Source organism: Amblyomma mixtum, chromosome 4 (assembly GCF_055824585.1).
Source record: "Amblyomma mixtum isolate Tamu chromosome 4, ASM5582458v1, whole genome shotgun sequence".
In the NCBI taxonomy this organism is placed as follows: Eukaryota; Metazoa; Arthropoda; class Arachnida; order Ixodida; family Ixodidae; genus Amblyomma; species Amblyomma mixtum.
The window spans coordinates 25,617,295-25,629,203 of record NC_143015.1 but is presented as its reverse complement, the minus strand read 5'-3'; the positions used below and the strand labels follow the sequence as shown (position 1 = coordinate 25,629,203).

The 11,909-nt window shown below is 46.6% G+C and overlaps 1 non-coding gene and 1 pseudogene across 1 annotated transcript; both read left to right on the top strand.

Moving 5' to 3' along the window:
• Positions 1–2,978: 2,978 nt before the first annotated feature.
• LOC149345930 (U2 spliceosomal RNA) lies at positions 2,979–3,168 on the top strand. The gene has a single exon (XR_016282605.1). It is a non-coding gene; the product is annotated as a U2 spliceosomal RNA (small nuclear RNA).
• A 37-nt stretch (positions 3,169–3,205) lies between these two features.
• LOC149345929 (U2 spliceosomal RNA) lies at positions 3,206–3,370 on the top strand (annotated as a pseudogene).
• The last annotated feature ends 8,539 nt before the right edge of the window (positions 3,371–11,909 follow it).

The following is an 11,909-nucleotide window of genomic DNA, read 5'->3' as shown; positions in this document are numbered from 1 at the left end:
TAAAGAGTTTCGTTTGGAAACCCTTTTTGCTTACTTCCAGCACACCGAACTGCCCTTACTACTACGTGACAATATGAAGGTTTCCAACGATAGCTGAACACACGGAAAGCATAGGGCAATGTTTTCCTCATTTTTTTGTCATGTCGATAAACGCAAATAGAGCAAATTTGTGATAAGGGAGCGAGCTAACTTCCTTATTGTGGTTGCCAAGGCCATTGGTAAAATGCAGCAATCTTGCAGTGCTCCATGAGCAACGGCATGAGGGATAGAAGCTTTGCGCTGATTAGTGCTTAACTGAGGAACTGTACTGGTTGAATAGGCAAATCTCATTCCATATTTGTGGCTTTCACCACACTACTGTCGGCGAGCTGCTCGAAAACTCTTCTTTATTGGTGTCTTAAGAAGCGCTTCCTCGGTAAGCCGCACCAGCTTGTTTGATACATTCTCCAATCTTTTAGAAGCATATGTCGTCAATGCACATATGCACGTGCGTCTGCTACGTTCATTTACTTGCGACTGCCTGCAATGAACATTATTCGCCTGCTGGGTGTAAACAGTGGTGGGCCTATGAAAAAAATATTTGTCATAAATGTAGAATGCTTCCCATATTTCCTTAATCTCCTTGCATGCGCTGCATACCTGGTTACCACAATTCAGATGTTGTTCTCATTGCAGTCCATATTACAGGACAAAAATATTCGGGTCCTCATGGGCGTTGTGCTTTTTCACCTTGTCCGTTGTCAAAACAGCAACAAGGCGCGCATGCATTGAAAAGTTTCGTTCCCACAAAAACTATCCATAATTTGATTACTCAATATTACACGGTGGATATTAACGACGCATCGCTATTACGGGAACTTGCGGTAATTTTTTTAGTTTTGACGCTGTCGCCAGCACCAAATCAGTGTTGCTTATATACCTGGCATAAGAAGTAAACTTTTTCTTTGCAAACTGCAAAAACTGACTAGAATAATCTGCTCTATGGCACAAAAGTTTCGCGGCTGAAAAATAATGGCCGGCTTTATCTAGCTTCATCGCTTTAAAACAGCAGATTGAAAAATGAGCCCTCGGGAGCTGATAAAGGACCGCAACGGAGCAAGGACGACAGCATACAACGACTCCGCCACTTCTTCAGGCAGCAATTCTAATTGTGCTGTCCTCATCTCTTAGTGCAGTTTACCTTGTTGCTTTCACACCAGTTATCCATACAGCACACTGTGTTCCAGCCCTGTGCCGCTTAGCCAGGGTAACAGCAGGACCACGGCCGGTCTCGACGCGCGCGCCCTCTAGAGGAGAAAGCACGCGTGTCGAGACCGGCCGTGGCCGGACAGTGTGCGGGCCGCAGTTGTTAATCCTTGCTGTTACGCCGATTACGCTGCATGGCGCGGCGCTGTTTTCAGGGTAGAGTAGAACGAGGTTGAAGCGCGAGAACACTGGCGGTGGTTAGCATGACCGTTCCCTGTTTTCACCAGCTTTCCCTCTCATGTTGTAAATAAACGCATGCCCGCAAACACTTGGTGAAGCTGCGATAGTAGTGAACCTCGCAGAATATCTACGGAGCAGACGCCTGACCGAACAGCCATGACCATCCACGACGGATATCGACACTCTTCGCACAGGACTGGAACGCTCCCAGCCCAGGCTGCGAACAGCAGGCACCGGTCAGCTCCTGACCGCACCAGCCTGTGGCCAAAACTTTTTCAGGCCTAATCGATGAAGATGCCGAATTTTGGCTGACAAACTACCAACGTGTCAACAAGTATAATCGCTGGGACTCAGCCATGCACCTAGCCAACGTGGTCTTCTGTTTTTCCGGTGCAGTGCTGCAGTGGTTTTAGAGCCACGAGGACGCACTACCTACTTGGAACAAGTTCGTGGACGAGATCCCTAAGTGTTTTAGAGACTCCCTATCTAGAGACTCCACCCTTCTTGTGAGTGTCTTGTGTTTTGCGCTAACTCTTGTACAAAGAAGAAAGCGAGTTCAGCGGATGTAGATTCAATAGGCCGCAAAAGCTTTCTTACACTTCAACCATCAGTTTTATATTCAGCGCGATGGCGTTTGTACTGGGTCGTTCCTTGCACCTATATTGAGTGACATTTATTTATCGTGTGTTGACAAGCGTGTTAGCGACGGGCTTTTATTGGCCTCTAACGTTTTTAGGGCATTGAGATATGTGGATGACTACCTAACTGTGCTTACTGATGACGTAAGTTCCAAACCAAGCGTCATCCTTGAAGACATTGTCACCATTTTCATCAGTGAATCTAAAGGGCTTCTTTTCACGCATGAAATTCCCCACAACAATAGCCTGCAGTTTCTTGACTTTAGGCTTGTTGTCCCACAACTCGGCGCAAGTTTGAAAAAACAAACAAAAAATATCAATAACTCATTCATGCTTTCGCCTTTAATGCATTTTTGGGCACAAAACTCGCCAGGAAGCATACCTGGGAACAAAAGCCGAGAGCTCCGTTATTAGGCATTTGATTAAAGTCAAACTTGCGGAATTGACAGTAGGATTCATGTGCTCCAATATGCCGCAGTGAAAACAGATATTCGTAGGCATGCGTGGCACCTATGGACTCAAATCTCCTTTCCGCGTCCTGGATACTTTTGTCCTAGATACTGCGGAAGCAGATTCAAGTGCACTCCTTCATTTCGGGTTCGGCGCATTTGCACAAGCGCTCAGGTTTGCACAAGAAGCAGGTTGCGCCTCTGCGCCAACAGAGGGCACCACTTTTGCATAGCGGTTATATTTGCAGAAACACGCACATATATCGTACTACGTGGATGAGAGCTGAAAATAATGCAACTTTCAAATAAAACGTTGCTGCACACATACGAGTAGTGTTTCTGAGCCGTTTCAGATTGCGAGTTCACAAGTCGATGCTTTCGTAAATATTAACTTTTCGCCAGCTCTCACTTGCACTTGTTGTCAGTACGCTCTGGATGGGGTCCGATGTCGCGACCGAAGGTCGCCATCGCTTCTCGGCCTCATGGCTATGATCGTTGCGTAGTTTCTGTTCTTATCAGCTTAATATCTGATATGGCCTGTACCGGGTCTAAGATATTCAACTTATTTTTGTGAGTGGGCGCTGTTGTGAAGCTTGCTTCCACGGCGCCACGGGTCGTCCTGGCATTGCACTATCGCCAGGAATGGCCCACCCCTGATGGGGGATTATATTAAATCGAAAGAAAGACCTACATGTTGCTTCATAATTAGTTGAACACATTTAGTGTAGTTTCTGTTCTTATCAGCTTACTATATGATATAGCCCTTACGGGGTCTTTGATATTGAACTTATTTTTGTGATTGGGCACGCTGTTGTGGAGCCCTGGCATTGCACTATCGCCAGGAATGGCCCACCCCTGATGGGGGATTATATTAAATCGAAAGAAAGACCTACATGCTGCTTCATAATTAGTTGAACACACTCAGTGCAAAGCCTGTGGATTTCGCTTTCACTATCCCTAAAGGTACTAGCACACTAGGGTAACAAAACTGCCTAATGCTCATCGGCTGTTCCAGCTTGTCGATACAATGATGCAAAAAATTCGAGCAAGACATGTATCTACAATTACAGAAAACTTGTTATTTTTCACACATATCCCTTCTCAAGACGCACTCCTCTAGCAGTTCTTGACTGTCATGAAGGAAGCTCCGTGGACGGAGGAATAGATGGATATGTGCTCGACTTGCTGCACCAATGCCTGGTTCTCAAAGACGAGGTCTGCGCAAGTATTTCGCGAGGCTGTCACAGATGTGGGAGCCGTTACGAGCGAGAGGAACGGGATGTTCTCCCGCATAAGTGGTATGAAATTCGCGCTGGTGGAGGCCCACCGACAGGCCCAATACATCAGGCTCACACAAACCTCGGACACCCTCGGAATCAAAATACCGGGCAACGACCCAACCCTCCTCGCCATCCCACGATCCCTTCACCGAGACCTCCTCATCAGGCCGCTCCCGAGGATTATGCACCCGTCCCACAATGAGCAGCGCCGCAGAGCCCGTGCGAAGGCACTCCATCGAGCGTACGGCCCCCAGCCGGATGCCGTGTGGGTGGACGCTGCCAGCACGGGTGATGAAGCGACAGCAGCTGTGGTGGACTCCTCTTTATCCGCCCTCCTAACACTACCTCTCCCTCCAGACACGTCCCCAGAGGCTGCAGAGGAAGCCGCCATCGCCCTTGCTATAACCCGCACGGAAGCCCGGTACATTTTAAGCGATTCTAAAACTGCGATTCTAAATTTTGCTCGAGGCCGAGTACCTGCTTTTGGCATACTGAACTCGCCCGATGCCCCCCCGCCCCGCCAAGTGGAGCTGATATGGGTGCCCACGCACTCCGGGAATCCCGGAAACGAGGCCGCCAACCTTATAGCCCGAGGTTCTTTAAACCGGGCTCAGGTGGCCTCTGATCGGGGATTCACGAAGGAGCGCATGCACTCATTCAGTGAGCTGACCCAGGCGCACAGAGCCTTACGCCAGCTCTACCCCCCGCCCCACCCCTCCCTAGATAACAAACACGCAACACTCTGGCGCAGACTACAGACACACACACACTCCCTTCACCCCTTACCCTAGCCCATTATCATCCCTCCTTCCCCACTCCGGCATGCACTCTATGCCCAGAACCCTTCGCCTCTTCCCTCCACATCATTTCCCTCTGCCCGGCGGACCCTCCCCCGCGGGACCTAGAGAACCTCAAGACCTGGGAGGACTGGGAGACCCTGCTGCGCTCGGAGGACCCGGCCGTGCAGACCATCGCCACCGGCCGTGCTGCCAGTGTTATGGACCTTCGGAACATAAACACTTGAGTGCAGTGGGGTCGTGCGGGGACCCTGGGGCGTGCCCCGAATTCCTCTGTAAATAAAGTTTTCTCTCTCTCTCTCTCTCTCACAGATGTGGGAGCCGTTACGAGCGAGAGGAACGGGATGTTCTCCCGCATAAGTGGTATGAAATTCCCGCTTGTCTTTATCTCTACATTAAAGTCCCCACCCACCCTGCTACCGTGGCAGATGGCAGCGTTTCTGGCGCAACATTGTCAATGCTATAGCTTGCAGCGCACATATTTCATTACCGCCACGTAGCTTAAAGCATGATTCAGGTGTCCACTGATCTAAGAGGGCAGTTATGCGCCTTCCCTCTGGTTCAGGTGTCTACCGAGATGTGTGAGACAAATACTGCGCATTTCCTTTCCTCAAAACCCAATTTACAAATTTTACGCTCTGCTTTCCAAGCCCCCGCTCTATTCGTTTCGCATCTGCCGGAGACAGATATTGCGCATTCCCTTTCCTCAAAAAAATACCAAAGACACTGTGTAAATTCTAAGCTTTGCTTGGCGAAATCCATGTGGTCAACCCACTGCCCACTGGTAGGAAGGAAGGAAGGAAGGAAAAACTTTATTTTACTCTAGTCCTTTTTCCTGCGGTTTGGGGGCATCTTCAGAGACGTTTTCTCCTTGATTCTATCCCCAGAGTCTTCTCTGTCAAAGTCGTCCGCCTCTAATCAGTGGTCGGTTGCCCCCAGTCCAGGGCTCCGCTGGCCACTGCGGCCCGTTGAGCTCGCTGTACCAGACCTCGTTGGTCTTCACAGCGGTCGCTGGACAGCAGAGTTTCCCACTGCTCCGCACTCGGGTTTTGTAATTTGGGGACCACGTCTATGTTTTGGCAGGCCCATGTGATGTGGTATAGTGTAGGTTTTTCGTCGCACCAGGGACATTTGTTCGTGTATATCGTAGGGTGCATTTTGTTTAGTATATGTAGGTTTGGGAAAGAGCCTGTTTGTAATTGTCTCCAAGTGACAGCTTCCTCTCTGCTGAGAGATTTGTGCGGTGGGGGATATCGCATTTTTCTGCCTCTGTAGTTTTGTAGTATGGCCGAGTAATTTATGTCAATGAAATTGTTAATATTGATCGTGCAAACAGGACACTGGGACATATAAATACCTGGGCGACGGAGAATGATTTAAAGATCAACGTTTCAAAGACAAAAGCAATGATCTTTCATCCACGTCAAAAAGGTATTTATATTCCATCCCTTGCAATAAACAACACTACAATTAAAGTGGTTCCCCATTTTAAAACACTAGGGTCATTTTTCAGAAAATATGTCATGGGACGACCACATTACCTACCTCTCCGGGAAGCTCTCGCGTACGACTGACTATTTGCGTCGCTACTGTTCATCTTTTCCTACATCAGTTAACGTATTGTTATACAATTCTCTTTTTTCCTCGGTTATGATTTATGGCGCGCTTGTCTGGGGAACCACAACGCTTGATAATATTAATAAACTTTTGCGTTTACAGAAACATGCTATCCGCATTATTGCAAAAGTCCCTCGTTATTCACACACAGCCGAATTGTTTAAGGAATTTAACATAATCAGTATAGAGTCTTTATATTCCTATAGACTAATCCGTCACTACAAATCAGAAATAATTAAACACGACAATTCTTTAGCAGTGCTAGCCGCAGTTGCTGCGAACTATCCTGTGTATTGTACAAGAAATCCGGAAAAATGGAAAGTTGATGTATGCCGCACAAATTACGGGAAACAAATGTTGAAATATCGTCTGCCAGCTATCCTGAACGAACTCTCCGGTGATGATAACCGAGACGTCCTCAACAAATCGTTCAGGGATCTATGCAGCATGTTTCTGTAACAAAAGAATTGTACGTGGCGATAAAGTGAATTTCTTTGTTTTTGTTTGTGAAATAAGTACTGTTACAGAGATGTGTGTTATTTTGTTCTCGTTTTTTCTTCCCTTCACTTTCGTGTCGTGCATTTTTTATACTTAGGCAGCTTTGTGCACTACATTTTTTCATGATCCGGACACCTAAAGTTTTGTTTGCCTTTCGTTATCTGCAGTTTTCGATTTTTTTTCTTTTTTTATTTTGTGCGCCTTTCTGCCTAGTGGGCAGCTGCGTTTTCTGCGTTTTCTGCAAATTCACTGCCTGTATTTTAAACATTCCGCGTATTCCACTGTATGCCTTCTAAGGGGCACGGACCTCGTCAAGCCACCTTTGGCTTTTTGTCCGTGACCCTAAGCATCTCAGGATGTTTGAATAAATTGATTTGATTTGATTTGATCCCTGGGTGCTGGCGCGAGTTCCGCGGGCTCGTCCGATGCTCGGAAAGTAATGTATCCTCGAGCTATCCTGTCGGCCTCTTGGTTCCCTGCCACCCCCGTTTGCCCCGGTACCCACACAATTTTGTGTGGGATCTTGTCGCTTTGTTCTTCCTGGTTTTTAATTCTGTCGCTCGCTGCGAGGAGTATACGGAGCGCGTGACGACCTATCCTGCCATTCATGTCATTTCGACAGGCTGTTTGAGAGTCCGTGAGTATTGTTAGCGACCGCCCGGTTCTATAGCCCTCCGCCACCGCTTGAGGGGCGGCTACTTCCTCGGACTCTGCAGCTGTGCAGCCTCAGAGAGACGCGCTGGTCATTTCGCGTAAAGTCGAATCGACCACCGCCGCCACAGCGATTTTGGTGTCTCCTCCTCGCCAAGACGCGTCTGCATACACGGTCATGGCTTGAGGAGCGTATGTTTTTTCGACGAAGTCGGCCCTCGCTTTTCTTCTGCCTCGATGGAGGTTGGGATCCATGTTTTTTGGTATTGGCGCTACCTTGAGGGTCTTGCGAAGCTCGTCGGGGATCGTTGCCGTCCTCGTCATTTCTCGCATCTACTCGCGGTATTCGAGCCTCTGCAGGAGCGCTCTTCCAGTCGTTGTCTGCAAAAGCCTGAGTTTTTGCTACTCAAGCTGCGCCTCTCGTAGCTCCTCAAAGCTGTTATGTAATCCCAGGGCCATGAGTTTTTCTGTTGACGTGTTGCGCGGAAGTCGGAGCGCTGTCTTATACGCTTTGCGTAGCAGGGCAACCGCTTGTTGTATTTCGTTTTTGTTGAGGCACTGGTAGGGTAGGCTGTACGTGATTCGACTAACTACAAGGCTTCTGACAAGTTTGAGTGTGTCCACTTCACGCATGCCATGTCGCCTGTTGGTGATGCGGGTGATCATGCGTGCGACTTGTAGTGTTGTTGCTTTGAGCAGGGTAAAAGTGTGAGTACTGCGCTGGTTGGATTGAACCCACATGCCTAAAATTCTTATTGTTGTCTTTTCGGGTATGGGTGTCCGGCCTAGGCAGACGTTGAGTTTTAGGTCCTCGTTGGTTGGGACGGTCTGGTTTTGCTTGCCTCTCCAGACTCTCAGCAGCTCCTATTTCTCGGTCGAGCATGCGAGTGCTCTACACAAGAGGCCGCTTGCTGTAGCCTTTCTTCCTTCTCTCCGAGACAGCCCGTGTTTCTCCAGACTGTTATATCGTCAGCATACATTGCATGCCTGATGCCTTCGATGTTCTCTAGTTTTCGAGCTAGGCCTATCATAGCTATGTTGAAGAGTAGGGGGGAGATAACTGACCCTTGGGGTGTTCCCTTGTTTGGAGTGCGAATTTTGTCCGATCGAAGGTCTCCTATGCCGACGGTGGCAGTTCTGTCGGACACGAAGGCTTTGACGAAGCCGTGGATTCTGCGTCCGCAATCCAGCTTCTCTAGGCCCGTTAGGATCGCTTCGTGGCTGCACTGTAAAAAAATTTGCTCAAGTTTACGTAGAAACCTGAAGGCAATGCGTTGCCGAGCACTTTCCGCAATTCATAAACGGACACTTTGAGAAACACGGCAAGTCCTTAAGAAGGACTCAGTACGTACATCAACCGTAAAAAGAAATTAGTTTACGTATTCCTACGTTTAACTCTTTCGGACCCTTCTCTTTATACTCATACGTAAGCCAAGCGTAAAAAATTTTGTTTATGTATTCTTACGTTTAACCTCTCTTGGACCCTTTTCTGTGTACTCAAGTGATGCGGCTTGTCGCCAATGGCTTGAACAAAACTTTAAAGCCAGACTACCATACTGACAAGCCCTCTGAAGTCATACTGACACTGCTGATGCATGGTGCGGCCAGAATGATGGCGTGGAGTGTTAAGTTGAATATAAGCTGTCAACCCCATCCAGATTCTTAATTTGTGTAACTGATCAACGTGCCTTGACTCACGTTCAATCATGTACAATAGCAGTCCAGGTGGAGAAGAAATGAAGTACTATTGCACACAAGCTCTTCCTTTATGCATGTTGTGCATTGCGTACATACAAAGCACGTGGCTTAGAATGAAAGAAGAGTGTTTGGGTGAGTAAAGGCACATACGTTTTATTTTCAGAACAAATTGCATACATTGTACGTCTGCATATTGCTGTCAGATTCATCTGAAAGGATAAGAAAGACCTCACTTAGCAAACACAATCAAACTATTCACTATTGACCAACTGGCTTTTGTAGGGTCTTGCAAAAATATTTAATGAGAACCAAACCATTATGTTTCATTGACCAAATACACTTTTTCTTTATAGGAAAGAAAGTAAAATCCACAGGACCAGGAAAAAACACTCAATGTGCTTACCTGGACAACACTGTGTGCATGAATGCCCTGAGCTGCCGAAAAGAAGGTAGCTCAGGATGGGTGCCAAAAACAATTCAACGCAGATACCTTCTTGCTGTCCATAGTACTCACTGCAAATCTTAGTGAGCAAGGAACAATGGCAACATCTTAGTATGGCTGAAAACTTGCCCACAAGCAATGTGCAAGTGCACTTCCCCAAGTCTTATGCTCGCTTACAGCTTCTATTATCTCAGCACGGGCAAGAAAATGTACAGATCTCCGATTTCGAATGAAAATGCAGTCATAGATACCGGTCGCTGCCCATTGAGGTATTCCAATAAGTCTGCAGTACGCCTTACAAGGAGCGTATCCTCATGCTTTCAGAATGGGCTCTTTGCAGGAATCTAACCAAATGCTGTTGCCATGTGGACCTTATCGAAATGACCCAAAAGATGAAGTGTCCTCATGTGTCTGGTGCAAAAAAGGGCTAAAACGTGAGTCTTTCTGCTTCTTCATCAGCTGTGAAATGTTATTCCTGCTGCTTCGCACAGCCTCAAAGTCTCTTTTTGAAAACCGTTCTATATCAGCAAAACTTCTCCCTCAAAAACATTTCAGCACCCATGAAGAAGCAGAAATACCCACGTCTTAGGCATTTTTTCACAAAATACATAAGGAAGGCTCGCCTTTCTGGGCCATTATTTTGAAAAGGTCCATGTGGCAACAAACTTTGGGACATTTTCTGCAAAGAGCACTATAAGTTCTGAAGCCTGAGAATTCATTCCTCATGAGATGCCTGTCGATATGACAGGATACCTCAATGATCTGTTACTGGGGCCTGTGAGTGCACTAGCACTAAAATCAAGGATGTGTACCTTTCCTCGCCACGTGCTGCAACAATGTATGTTGTGAGCAAACGCATTAAAGGTATCAAAGGACTGTGCTTCCAGCTTGCTTGTGGAGGGAAGCGCAAGAGTCTGGCCATGCTCAGCTGTAACCTTTGCTGCTTGTTCATTGAGTTCTGCAGTGAGTACTAGGGACAGAAACAAGGCACCTGAATCAGCTCGTCTTTGACACCCATCCTGCGTGACCTTCTTCTCGTGCAACATAGCAGGCAACTCCATAAGGTCCTTCATGCACATGGTGTCATTCGAGTCAGTGTGTTGCATCAGCTATTTCTTCCCGGTCGTGTGGTTTGCGCTATTTTCTAGAAATTCTTTAAGAAATTACTACTTAATCCTCCACTTCCTGAAGACAAAGTGCTCGACAGGGCAGTTCCACATGTTGTGCAGCAACCTATCTATTTTATCATACGTCAAAGGCACTTGGCTATCAAGCAGTGCTTACTGTATTCAGCAGTGAAGTGTACATGCGAGATATCATTATTTCCAAGTTCTCACAGTGGCATCTCATGCAAGAATATCGAAATTCTCTTCAATTTGTGCTGATATTTTTAAGGATACGCACTCTTATTAGGTGAAAAACAAAAGCTGGTCACATACTAAAAAGCAGAAGCAGAGCACCAAGGTACTCACCAATTGCTTGAAGAGCTGTCTGCCAGTTCTCGTGCCATCCCAAATATGGGTACTTTTGAGTGCACTCCTGTCAATGTCTTCATCACGTCAAGCCACTCCAGCATTTCTGTCTAAAGATTTCCCTCTACAAAAAAGGAGTTTGTTTTGTTAGACTGGTCATATTTAATTTTACTTTGCACTAGGTACATGGCATTTTAGTGCCCTAGACTAAACAATACCAATCATGAATCACATTTTGAATTTTGTCATATATGATCACAAAATTTGGTGTATGCGATACATTCTTATAAATTCTGATCAAAATAAAGCTGACGTAGTTAAGTATCATTTCTAGAAATGTGGTATCAAGGAAGGAGGCTAACCAGATAACCTGCATGAATGTTTTTAGATGGATGCAAGAGTCGGCACTCTAGCATACAAAAGGGTCTCCACTCTTACTGCGAACACATGGCCGCTCTTTTCAGACAGCCACTGCAAGTGACACAGATGCTCATTGCAGCAGTGTGGCGCTGGAGAAGGAGCTGAATGTGGTGTTTCGCCTCATCTGCCACTTTGTTTCGATGGCCTTCCAATGAGCCTTTCAAAGAGCACAGCCATGCGCTCGCGTGTTCGCACTAAGAGTGGACGACCCTGTACAATATGGCAGGTTTCATCTTCTAACATGTAACTTCATGCTCCAATCATGATCTAATTATGCAAAAAAATTTTCAACCTTCCATTCTGTATAAAGGAAAAAATCCTATGGGCTCTGTTCACAAGCCTCTGCAAGTACACGCGAACTGTGCACGTTTTGCATTGTTTTGATAGCTTTGCTCTCTATATGACGTCTTGTAGTATAAAACAAAAAAAATGAAATTAGTTTTTCATATTGCCTGAGCTACTCAGGAGGTACAGAATATAAATGCAAAATGCCTTTTGTCCCTGCATAAAATTGTTAATACA